At 43.5% G+C, this 9,654-nt stretch overlaps 2 long non-coding RNA genes across 2 annotated transcripts in view; one reads left to right on the top strand and one right to left on the bottom strand.

Annotated features, from left to right (window-relative positions):
- The window catches only part of LOC125400517 (uncharacterized), a 9,080-nt gene extending 1,751 nt beyond the window's left edge, over window positions 1-7,329 (bottom strand). The window contains exons 1-3 of the long non-coding RNA XR_015737366.1: window positions 7,222-7,329; window positions 5,633-5,715; window positions 3,163-3,223 (exon numbers count right to left, since the gene is read on the bottom strand). This is a non-coding gene — a long non-coding RNA (uncharacterized LOC125400517). The remainder of the gene's footprint in view (window positions 1-3,162; window positions 3,224-5,632; window positions 5,716-7,221) is intronic.
- A 22-nt stretch (window positions 7,330-7,351) lies between these two features.
- LOC146895175 (uncharacterized) lies at window positions 7,352-9,316 on the top strand. The gene is made up of 2 exons (XR_015000744.2): window positions 7,352-8,168; window positions 8,948-9,316. It is a non-coding gene; the product is annotated as an uncharacterized LOC146895175 (long non-coding RNA).
- The last annotated feature ends 338 nt before the right edge of the window (window positions 9,317-9,654 follow it).

The raw sequence follows: 9,654 nt of genomic DNA, 5'->3' as shown, positions 1-9,654 counted from the left end.
TAAAATGTGGTACTTTAAAAAAAAAAAAAGATCACTTTCAGGTGTGCAGTTAAGAGCACTGATTACTGTTCCAAAGGATCTGGGTTCATTTCCCAGCACCCACATGACTGCTCACATATGTCTGTAATTCTAATCTCAGGAGATTTGATGCTCTCTTCTGGCCCCCAAAGGCACCAGGCACACATGTGGTAAACAGGCAAAACTGAAGCACATTTAATAAAAAGTCAGAGATAGATACTGGGGTTCAACCTGAAGACCAGAAAAGCAAAGCAGCCAGTCACTGGCTCTTACTCCTACCTCAGTCCAAAATGGCGATCCTTCCTCCAGAAATCTCAGAATGAAACTGTGACTGAGAGTTATTTCCTCCAATTTTATAATCCTCTCTAAGGCTGGAATTAAAGGCCTGCACCACTGGGATTAAAGACATGCACCACCTGGTTTCTACAGCAACTAGTGTGGCTACTGGGAATAAAGGCATATATCATTGCTGCCTGGTCTGTAAGGCTAGCCAGTGTGGCTGTTTTACTTTTCTGATCCTTAAGCAAGCTTTATTTATTAAAAAAACAAATGAGATGCCTTTACATTTCCCCTTTTTGTCTAAAATAAAAAAGAAGGCTATAACTAATATAACAAAAACTATATGCAGTAAATATAACAACTATATGCAATATATAAGGCAATAAATACATCAACAATGTCTAGCCCTGCATTTGAGAAATTCAGAGAAAATATTCCATATCTATCCTATCTTGGTGAGTCCAAAGTCTTGTACCTAATTTACTATCATAACTTGCTTTCTGCATCAGGTTACAAGGAAAGACAGAACTGTCTAGCCTTCAACTACCTCAGATATCCAAGAAAGAAATAATATTAACTGAGTAAACAAGAAGTGCAAGCAAGTGACTTCCAAAAAAGGTGCGTAAGGACAGAAATAGCTGGCTGCCTGGACAGTCGCCCAAAGTTCCTCTGTAATATTAGAGCATCTCTATCTTCAGCCTAGAGACCTAGCATATATGACAGATCTTTCTGTAAAGCAGAACATTCTGGAGGGCTGTCCCTCCTTGTCTTGACAAGGTTTGGCAGTCACTTTCTTTTATGGCCTGCTTGCCCAATCAGGACAGCATACCGTCAGTAGTTCCAAGCAAGGACATTTTCTTGTGTAGTGGCTTACTTTTGCCGCAAAGAAAGTAAACTTCATATGGATTTCTTCAATGTTCATTATCTTCTCTGAAGTAGATTGGTGCTGCCAGGAGCAGACATGTCTCATTGTCACAAAAAAGAAGAACCTAGGTTATTAAAACATCTTAAATGCCATATTCTGTAGATCTCTGAAGTGTTTGAAGATGACCTGTCTATCTAAAATATATCTTTGTTTGTCCTTGAAAACACCTAATGTGACTGACTACAAGTTCGATTATACTAGGTGATTAACTATTAACCTATATTTTCTTATTATCCTAAACAGTTGGTAATAATAATTTTCAAGAACTAAAAATTTGCGTTACATTGATAAATGAGATATATAAGTACAAAACCTTGGACAAGATTAGAAATGTATGCACAGTATGTTTTAACAAAATTAATTTCAACTTTGTATCAATATACAAAATTTGTATACAATATGCAAAAGTCTAATCCAATGTAAAACATTTAAACCTAGTAGTTGTTTTTAAAAGTTGATTCAATAATCTACCTTTTTATCTTATATCTGTATTCTCTCTTTTTTCTTTTCAGAGAAGATTAAATAATCTACCGTTTTATCCTATCATATCTACATCCTTCTTTTTTTCCTTTTCAGAGTAGATTCAATAATCTCTCATTTTTCTTATCATATTTGTTTCATCTTTTATTTCTTTTCAAAACAAGAACCTTGAATCTAATTACGTTTGTTTAGCTTTTTTCTGACCATTATCCATAACTACGTGTAACCAGCACTCTAAACAAAGACAAACACCCGTAATCCATTTTTTTGGGAATGTGGGTGTAGTTTTCTTGGCTACTTGCTGTTGATTGGGGGCACTGGTAATCTTATAGGGACCCAAGAAAATTTAGGATTATGATAAAGTTATGACTAGAGTATTCTGTGAGGCTGGATCGTCTCAGCCAGCAGCCTTGAAAACTGCTTTGGATACAGAATTCAGAAGAAACTCCAGCAGAGATACTCTGAAACGTTGCATCATCTGGTCATTTGTTCCCACTGGAGATTTTTTTCAGGGGGGGTCTTCCTCGATCAAACCTTGTTTTTCTTTACCCAAAATGAATCCAGAACCTCTCAGTGCCTGTGAAAACAAACAAACAAAAAAAACCTCTTCTCCAAAGTAACATATCTTCTTACTTAAATTTTGAAGTCAAGACATTTTCAAAATATAAAGGTTGCATTAATTCAGCAGCATTTATAATCAAATGTCTTTTGGTACTTATTGCTCCTTCCTTAGTAGTCAAACAATTCAAAAACAACACAATAACATACAGTATCCAGATTCTCTGTGTATCTTCCGTATTTAGATGGCTTTTTAAAACTCTATTTTTATTTTTAGGTTTTGCTTTTTTGATACAGGGTTTTTCTATTTATCTTTGACTGTCCTAGAACTCACTCTGTAAACCAGGCTGGCCTTGAACTCACAGAGATCTGTGTGCCACTGCCTCCCAAGTGCCAGGATTAAAGGCGTGGGCCACCACACCCTGCTATTCTATTTCTTTTTTTAAAGGACTTTCTCTACCCTTTTTCTTTTCTCTCCCAAGCCAGAGTATATTTTTAAACACACTGTAAACCACTTATAGGTTTTTTCCCATCTGAATCTGTCTTTATTGTATATCTTTACCTTTTTCTGACCACATGAGTCTTTAATTTGCGAAGTGATACGGCTAGGATTAAAACTGCAGATTTGGTAGCTGGATGCGCCCTGCTCCTTGACTTCCTGAAAGTCTAGCTTCATGGTGGAGCGACTGTCAGGAGTCACATTTAATTACCATAACTCTGTGGAATTTCTAAGTCCATGCCACTACCAAGAAGCATGACACTGAGCTGCCCATAAACACCGTTTAAATGTTTGGTGGCAGAGCCTCTTAAAAGAGCTGCAGAGTTTTTGCTGCTAAGGCTGAGTCAAGAAGCCTCTCTTAAAGGAGACATGCCTCTGCTCGCCTCTAGCAAACAGAGCTCACCTGAGACAATGCTGCTACCAAGAAGCCAAGATTGATTCTGTTCTTTTGTCTGTTTAGAATCCTTTAAAAAAAAAAAAAAAACTTTCTTAGGTTTTATGTGGAAATTCTTGCCCCACATTGGGTGCCATTTGAAGCATGATTAATAAAAGCTCAAAGACAGATATTGGGGTTCAACCTGGAGACCAGAAAAGCAAAGCAGCCAGCCACTGGCTTTTACTTCTACCTCCGTCCAAAATGGCGATCCTGCCTCCAGAAATCTCAGAATGAAACTGTGACTAAGAGCTGTTTCCTTCCATTTTATAACCCTCTCTAGGGCTGGGATTAAACCACTACTGCCTGATTTCTATGGTAAACAAATGTGGCTACTGGGATTAAAGGTGTGTGTCATTACTGTCTAGTCTGTAAGGCTGGCCAGTGTGGCTGTTTTACTTTTCTGATCCTTAGGCAAGCTTTATTTATTAAATAAAAAGAAATGTCACTACACAAAACAGTCATGCACATATGTATAAAAATAAATATTTCTAAATCATATTTTCATTTATTTTGTGGGGATGCAGTCAAGTGTGCCAACTTAGTGAGTAGAGTTCAGGAAAATAACTGAGAGAGAGCCTGCTCTCTCCTTTTAGAGATTGAACTCAGGCCGTCAGTCTCAGTGGTGAGTGCCTTTTACTCACTGAGCCTTCTTGCCAGCCTTCCAACTTACGTTTTGAGACAGGGCATTGCTCTGAACTTGGAGTTCATCAATTCTATCAAGCTGGCTAGTTATCAGGCTCCAGGACCCACCGCTCTGCTCCCTGCCTTCAGCACTGGGGATATAGACACAGGGTTATCTTTTATGGGGATCCACACTTAGACTCTTAAGCTCTCAGAGCAGGTACTTTAATGACTGAGCTGTCTCTTTCCCCAGTTCCCTCTGTAATTCACTGTGGGTACTGTGTGTTTGAATCCTGTGTTCTATCATACAGCTCGACTCAGTGTTTTGTACAGGGATGGAACTGACTCAGCTGCTGCTGTCTGTGATCTAGACCAGGAGTCTGCACATGCATGGCTATTTCTGTGGTCAGATATTAGCTGGTGTTCTCCCTGCCCTATTCAAGCTCTACATCAAACTATATTTACATCTCCAAGTTTAATAGGATCTTCATCAGTGGGAGATTAAATATATATAACACACATTACACACACACACACACACACACACACACACACACACACACACACATATATATATATATATTTCACTGGGGTTTCTGGATTTGATCAAGAGAGGGAATTAGGACAGGTTCTGGGTCACAAGCAGAGAAGGTGGATAGCACATCATTCACATGTCATGAGTCACGTGTCATGAGCCATGATCCTGGGCAGAGAAGGGGCATGTGAAGTGTTGGTGGCCTTGGTGAGAAATGAAAAAAGGACTAAGGACCAACAGTTGATTATGAAGTCACTTGTTGGGATATTTTATAAAACATAGCTTTGATAGTTTGACGTACTTTCTCAAAAATGATTAGTGATCAGCTAAGAGCATCTCCAAGAGGAAGTTATCCATGATGGTTCCTTCACTTACTCATCCCAATCTTTCTCTGTGCTCAGGTAGTCTCTCTCCCTCCCAGTCTCCCTCCCTCCCAACCTCCCTTTTCTCCTTCCTTCCCTTCTTTCCTTCAATCTGTTTTTCCCCCTTGTAAGAAAAACACTATGTAATTTCCTTTAAAAATTAATCAGTTCTGTGCTACAAAATATGTCTAAAATATTCAAGAAGGGAGAAAAGTTTCTCTTCAAAGTAGCTTGGTTAGAACTCTTTCTGCCAGCATAATCGAGTTAATGAGCACCCCTTTAGAATCTAATGCAAAGTAACTTTCACAGTGGTGGTGAACTTCAAAGATGGTGAATAGATAACTAAAGAGCGTGGTTCCCCTTGGCAACCAAGGTAAACTTCCACCCTGATTGGGCAAAACTCATCAAGGAAAGGATGGGATGGAATACAAACAGCCATGCTTGGTACCAGGGACATTTTGGAGCTAGAAACAGAACAGAGAGAGAGAGAGAGAGAGAGAGAGAGAGAGAGAGAGAGAGAGAGAGAGATTGAAAACGAATCAGGGGTAGAATTTGAACATGCAGAGGTTCTCCTTGTGACCTCTGACGCTTGGTGTAAGCTGAGCTGGAGAGGTGAAAGGCAGGAAGGACCCCAATTCTGCTGGATCCATAGGCAAGCCAAGAACACTTCGCCAGACCCATCCAGTAGCCCCCAGAGCGGTCATCAACAAGAAGAGACCCACTACTGCTCCTCAGCTCCCAAGGCCAGAGCCCAGGGCTGGAACACAGCCAACCCAGACAGGCTGCTAACCTGAGGACATGACTGATAAACCCTCAAACTTGTTATTCTGAGTCCTGAAGGTGCTTCCTATCTGTTCCCGTTTCAATTCCTCCACTTTCTGCATCTGTACTACCTCATCCAGGCCTTTTCATGTCTCACCTGAACATTGCGGCAGCTTGCCCGAAGGCCAGAAGAGTCCTCCCTACACTCCAGACAAACGGTGCCATTCCCAGGCAAACCCCCTTCAAAGGAACCAGAGACAAAGTTGTGAGAAGCAAACTCGCAAGTGTTGAATACAGGCTCTTCATGACCTCCCTCCCATCCCTCCCACTGGCAAGTCTCCTGTCCCTTCTCCCTTGCCCTCCTTCACCTTGCACCCCATCCCCAGACATTCTGAAGAACCCACCATCTTCTGGCATTTGTTGCATGCCTGGCTTTTTGTCTAGGTTAATCATTTTATCTGTAGATTCTCTTTCCTTCTTCAGTTCTTTTCCAGCGACCTTCAGGATTGGAGCACACCATTCTCCTGCTCTCTCTGACCTCTGTCTATAAGAGCCTCAGCTGGTTCCCTTATATCTCATGTGCCCCAAGTTCTCAGGCCCTAGCTCTGCTAGCTCCGGCTACCTTGCCTTCCAGCCCTTTAATCTCTTGTCCTGTCTTAGGTTCCTAAAAGGCAAGGACTGTATTTTGGCTCTTCCAGTACCCAGGCTGCTGATACAGTGCCTGGCATATGATAGGCAGCCGACAAATGTTTGTTGAATAAATAAATGAACAAGATTTCCAAGTAGAAATTAATTATAGACAAGGTTGAAAGTGAGAGGGGAGTACACAGCTCCCCAGACACTGCGTTTGCTTAAGTCTTTCTTCAAATAGAATTTTCTCCTAATTTTAATATTCAGTCAGGGAGTTAATGTCACCAATATTCGTGAAATTGGATGCTTTCAAGAGAGGGGAAGTAGCACACATGTACAAATAGCAAGGAGAAGTGAAACTGGAGAGGAGAGAGAGAGAGAGAGAGAGAGAGAGAGAGCGTGCATGCTTGCTTTTCTGCTGCTGTGACAAGCACTAAAAGCTTGGAAGGACAAGGGTTTATTTGGCTTACACGTCCTGACTATAGCCCATTATTGAGGGACATCAGGGCAGGAACTTGAATGTTTTTTTGAGTTCCTGCCAATCATATGCCAGGCACTGTATCAGCAGCCTGTGTACTGGAAGAGCCAAAATGCAGGCCTTGCCTTTTAGGAACCTAAGACAAAAACAGCCCTCTTTAAGGGCTGGAAGGCAAGGTGGCTGGGGCTAGCAGAGGTAGGACCAGAGATTGGGGCACATTGGGTAAGGCAACCAGCTGAGGCCCTCAAAGAGACAGAGGTCAGAGAGAGACAGGGCAGAGACAAAAATCATGGAGAAAAGTTACTTACTGCCTTGCTCCTTTTGGCTCACACTCAGTCCCCCCTTTTTTAATTAATTTACTTTTATTTTATAAACATTGGTGTTTTGCTTGCAGGTATGTCTGGATGAGGATGCCAGGCCATCTGGAAGTGGAGTTATAAACAGCTGTGAACTGCCATGTGGGTGCTAGGAATTGAACCTGTGTCCTCCGGTAGGACCCAGTGATCTTAACCATTGAGCCATCTCTCCAGCCCCCTTAGCATTCTTTCTTATATAACCCAGGGCCACCTGCCCAGGGGAGGCATCACAATGGGCTGGACCTTCCTATATAAATTAGTAACAGAAACCGTTCCACAGACCTGGACACAGATCAGTCTGATGGAGGCAACCCCACAACTGAGACTCCCTCAGATAACCGGACTGTGGTAGTTGACAGTTTAAGCCAACTGGGGAAGGGTTCCGTTGAGAATGGTGCCAAGGAAGGAGGCCGTGGTGGTCTGGCTAAGCCATAAAGTCCTGCCCTGAGCTTCTGACACTCAGGTTGTCACTCATACACCAAGATTAGTGACCACTGCAAGGAGCATGTTCTGGAGTGCTAGCCCTGGCCACGGGATAGAAGAGCATCATTTGTGCCCCTCAGTTTTTGATCTCCGCCTGCCAGAGGGCTCCTCTGGGTTCCCACTTCAGATCTGGTCTTTCATTCTGGCTCTATGCATCTGAAAAAGCTTTGTTTGCTGACAGTCCTCTAAGCTTTCCACTTACCACGCTGTCTCCACTGATGGGTGTTTGGGGGATAACAGAACTTTGTCTGTTATCTTCTTGGCTCCTAGCCATGGGTGTCCTGAGCCTCACAAAGGTGAAGGAAGCTAGTAGGTTGTGGTAAAGAATGGGCATAAATACCTCAATGAGAAGAACGGAAAGATGCAAGAGCGGGAGATGGGGCCAGGATGCATCCTGAGTATCTGTCTATCCCGACCAAAGCTGCTGGGCAGTTTTTGTAGAAAGCATCCCTGAGAGCAGTGAGTAATGCCTTCTCCTGGGTACCTACTGAAGACTCTAGAAGTGTGTGTGAGCCAACAGGTCTTCAGAGACCTTGAGAGAACATTGACATGGGGTTCAGCAAGGAACCAAATATCAACCAACCCCACTTGGACGTCTCCGACTCAGAGCCCCGGAAAAGCCACTGCAAACTTCAGTGGAAGTTCTGCAGGCATGGAGGCAGAGGATGGCCAGGGCTGCAACAGGCCAGAATGACACAAAAGGAGACACCAGTCTCCATGTGTGACCAGAGGACTCAATATAACAGGTGAAAACAAGAGACAAAGGGATGAGTTGGTCCCAGGGCGGATGGTGCATCTGGGCAGTCTGGGGCTGCCTCCAGAGAAACACAAACTGTAGTCGCCCTCAGGTCCCGGGATCCCAAGGCTACCACCAAATAACTAGTGTAGGAAAACAATGGCTAGCCTCTCAATGCTGGAGACTGAAGCTTGGAGACGTCATGGCTCTGGGCAGTTTGGAAGACAATGAGGGACTTCAGAGACTGTCTGAGAAGAATGGAAGGATAATAGTGAGCCAAGCATAGGAGTCCGGGAGAAAATGAGGAGCCGGGCTGGGGAGGTGGGCAGGAAGGGAGGACAAGCAGCCAGAAACGAGGCTGAAACATCGTGTTCTTTTGCTGATGATAACTGGATGGACGGACAGAAGAATGGATGGACGGATGGATGGATGAGCTGATTGGGGGGCCGTGGCCTGCTACATATCCCAGGCTAGTGTGAACCTTGCCATCATTCTACCCTGACTTTCCAAAAAGTCAGTGAGATTCCTGTCACTTTAATGCATTGGTTCTCAGCTTTCCTGATGCTGCGAATCTTTAATACAGTTCCCCATGGTGTGACGACCCCCAACCATAAAATTACTTCGTTGCTACTTTATAAATGTGACTTTGCTACTGTTATAAACCATAATGGAAATACCCATATTTTCTGATGATCTTAGGAGACCCCTGTGGTCGTTTGACCCCAAAGGGGTCATGACCCACAGGTTAGGAACCATTGCCTTAATGACTACAGATTATTTGAATTGAAGGTGTGTTTCATCTCTGGCCTTGTCCTCCTGAGGAAGGAGACTCAACATGCCACGCAGCCCAACGACCCACAGCTTAGAAGGACATTCTGGACTGTCATCTGAAAACATGACCCTGATCCGGGAGTCCATGAAGGCAGCGGGGTCTCTCCATGTTCTTTGAACTACTGGCAACATCTCTTGGACCTTAACACAAGGGGCACGTTCACCTGTCTGTGATCAGTGCGAGGCTGATGACTCTGTGGCAGGTTCCTTGGCGCTGGGGCTGGCACTGCAGCAACCCAGCGTGACAACACAGGCGCTCTCAAGCTGATCTGGAGTGCTGATTGCCAGCTATTGACAGCTTTGATGAATAAAAAATGGGAAGCCGAATTAATTATTGCTTATGAAATGCAGATTGTTTGGTAGACAAATATCTCTCAAATCTTGGGGCCCACCAGGGAAGATCACAAGAGTTAACCCATGGTAATGAAGGAGGTTGAGGTTGATGAAGGGGTCTCAAGAGTCCAACTCCATACTGTGTGACTGTCTGTCCTACCTTGCTTTCTCTGTCCCTAGCTGTCTTGTGTCTTTCTCTGCCTCTGCAGACCTTTCTGTTCCATTCAGGACTCTGACCTCCCTGATTCCATGATTTCTCTTCCCTTGGTCTTGGTCTCCTTTCCCACTTCTCTTCTGTTTCTTGAGCTTCTGGCCATTGGCCTCTCTGGTGG

The sequence above is a fragment of the Myodes glareolus genome, chromosome 3, assembly GCF_982192425.1.
Source record: "Myodes glareolus chromosome 3, mMyoGla1.1, whole genome shotgun sequence".
Taxonomy (NCBI): Eukaryota; Metazoa; Chordata; class Mammalia; order Rodentia; family Cricetidae; genus Myodes; species Myodes glareolus.
Note: the sequence above shows the minus strand (reverse complement) of the source record. Positions and strands in the feature narration are given on the sequence as shown.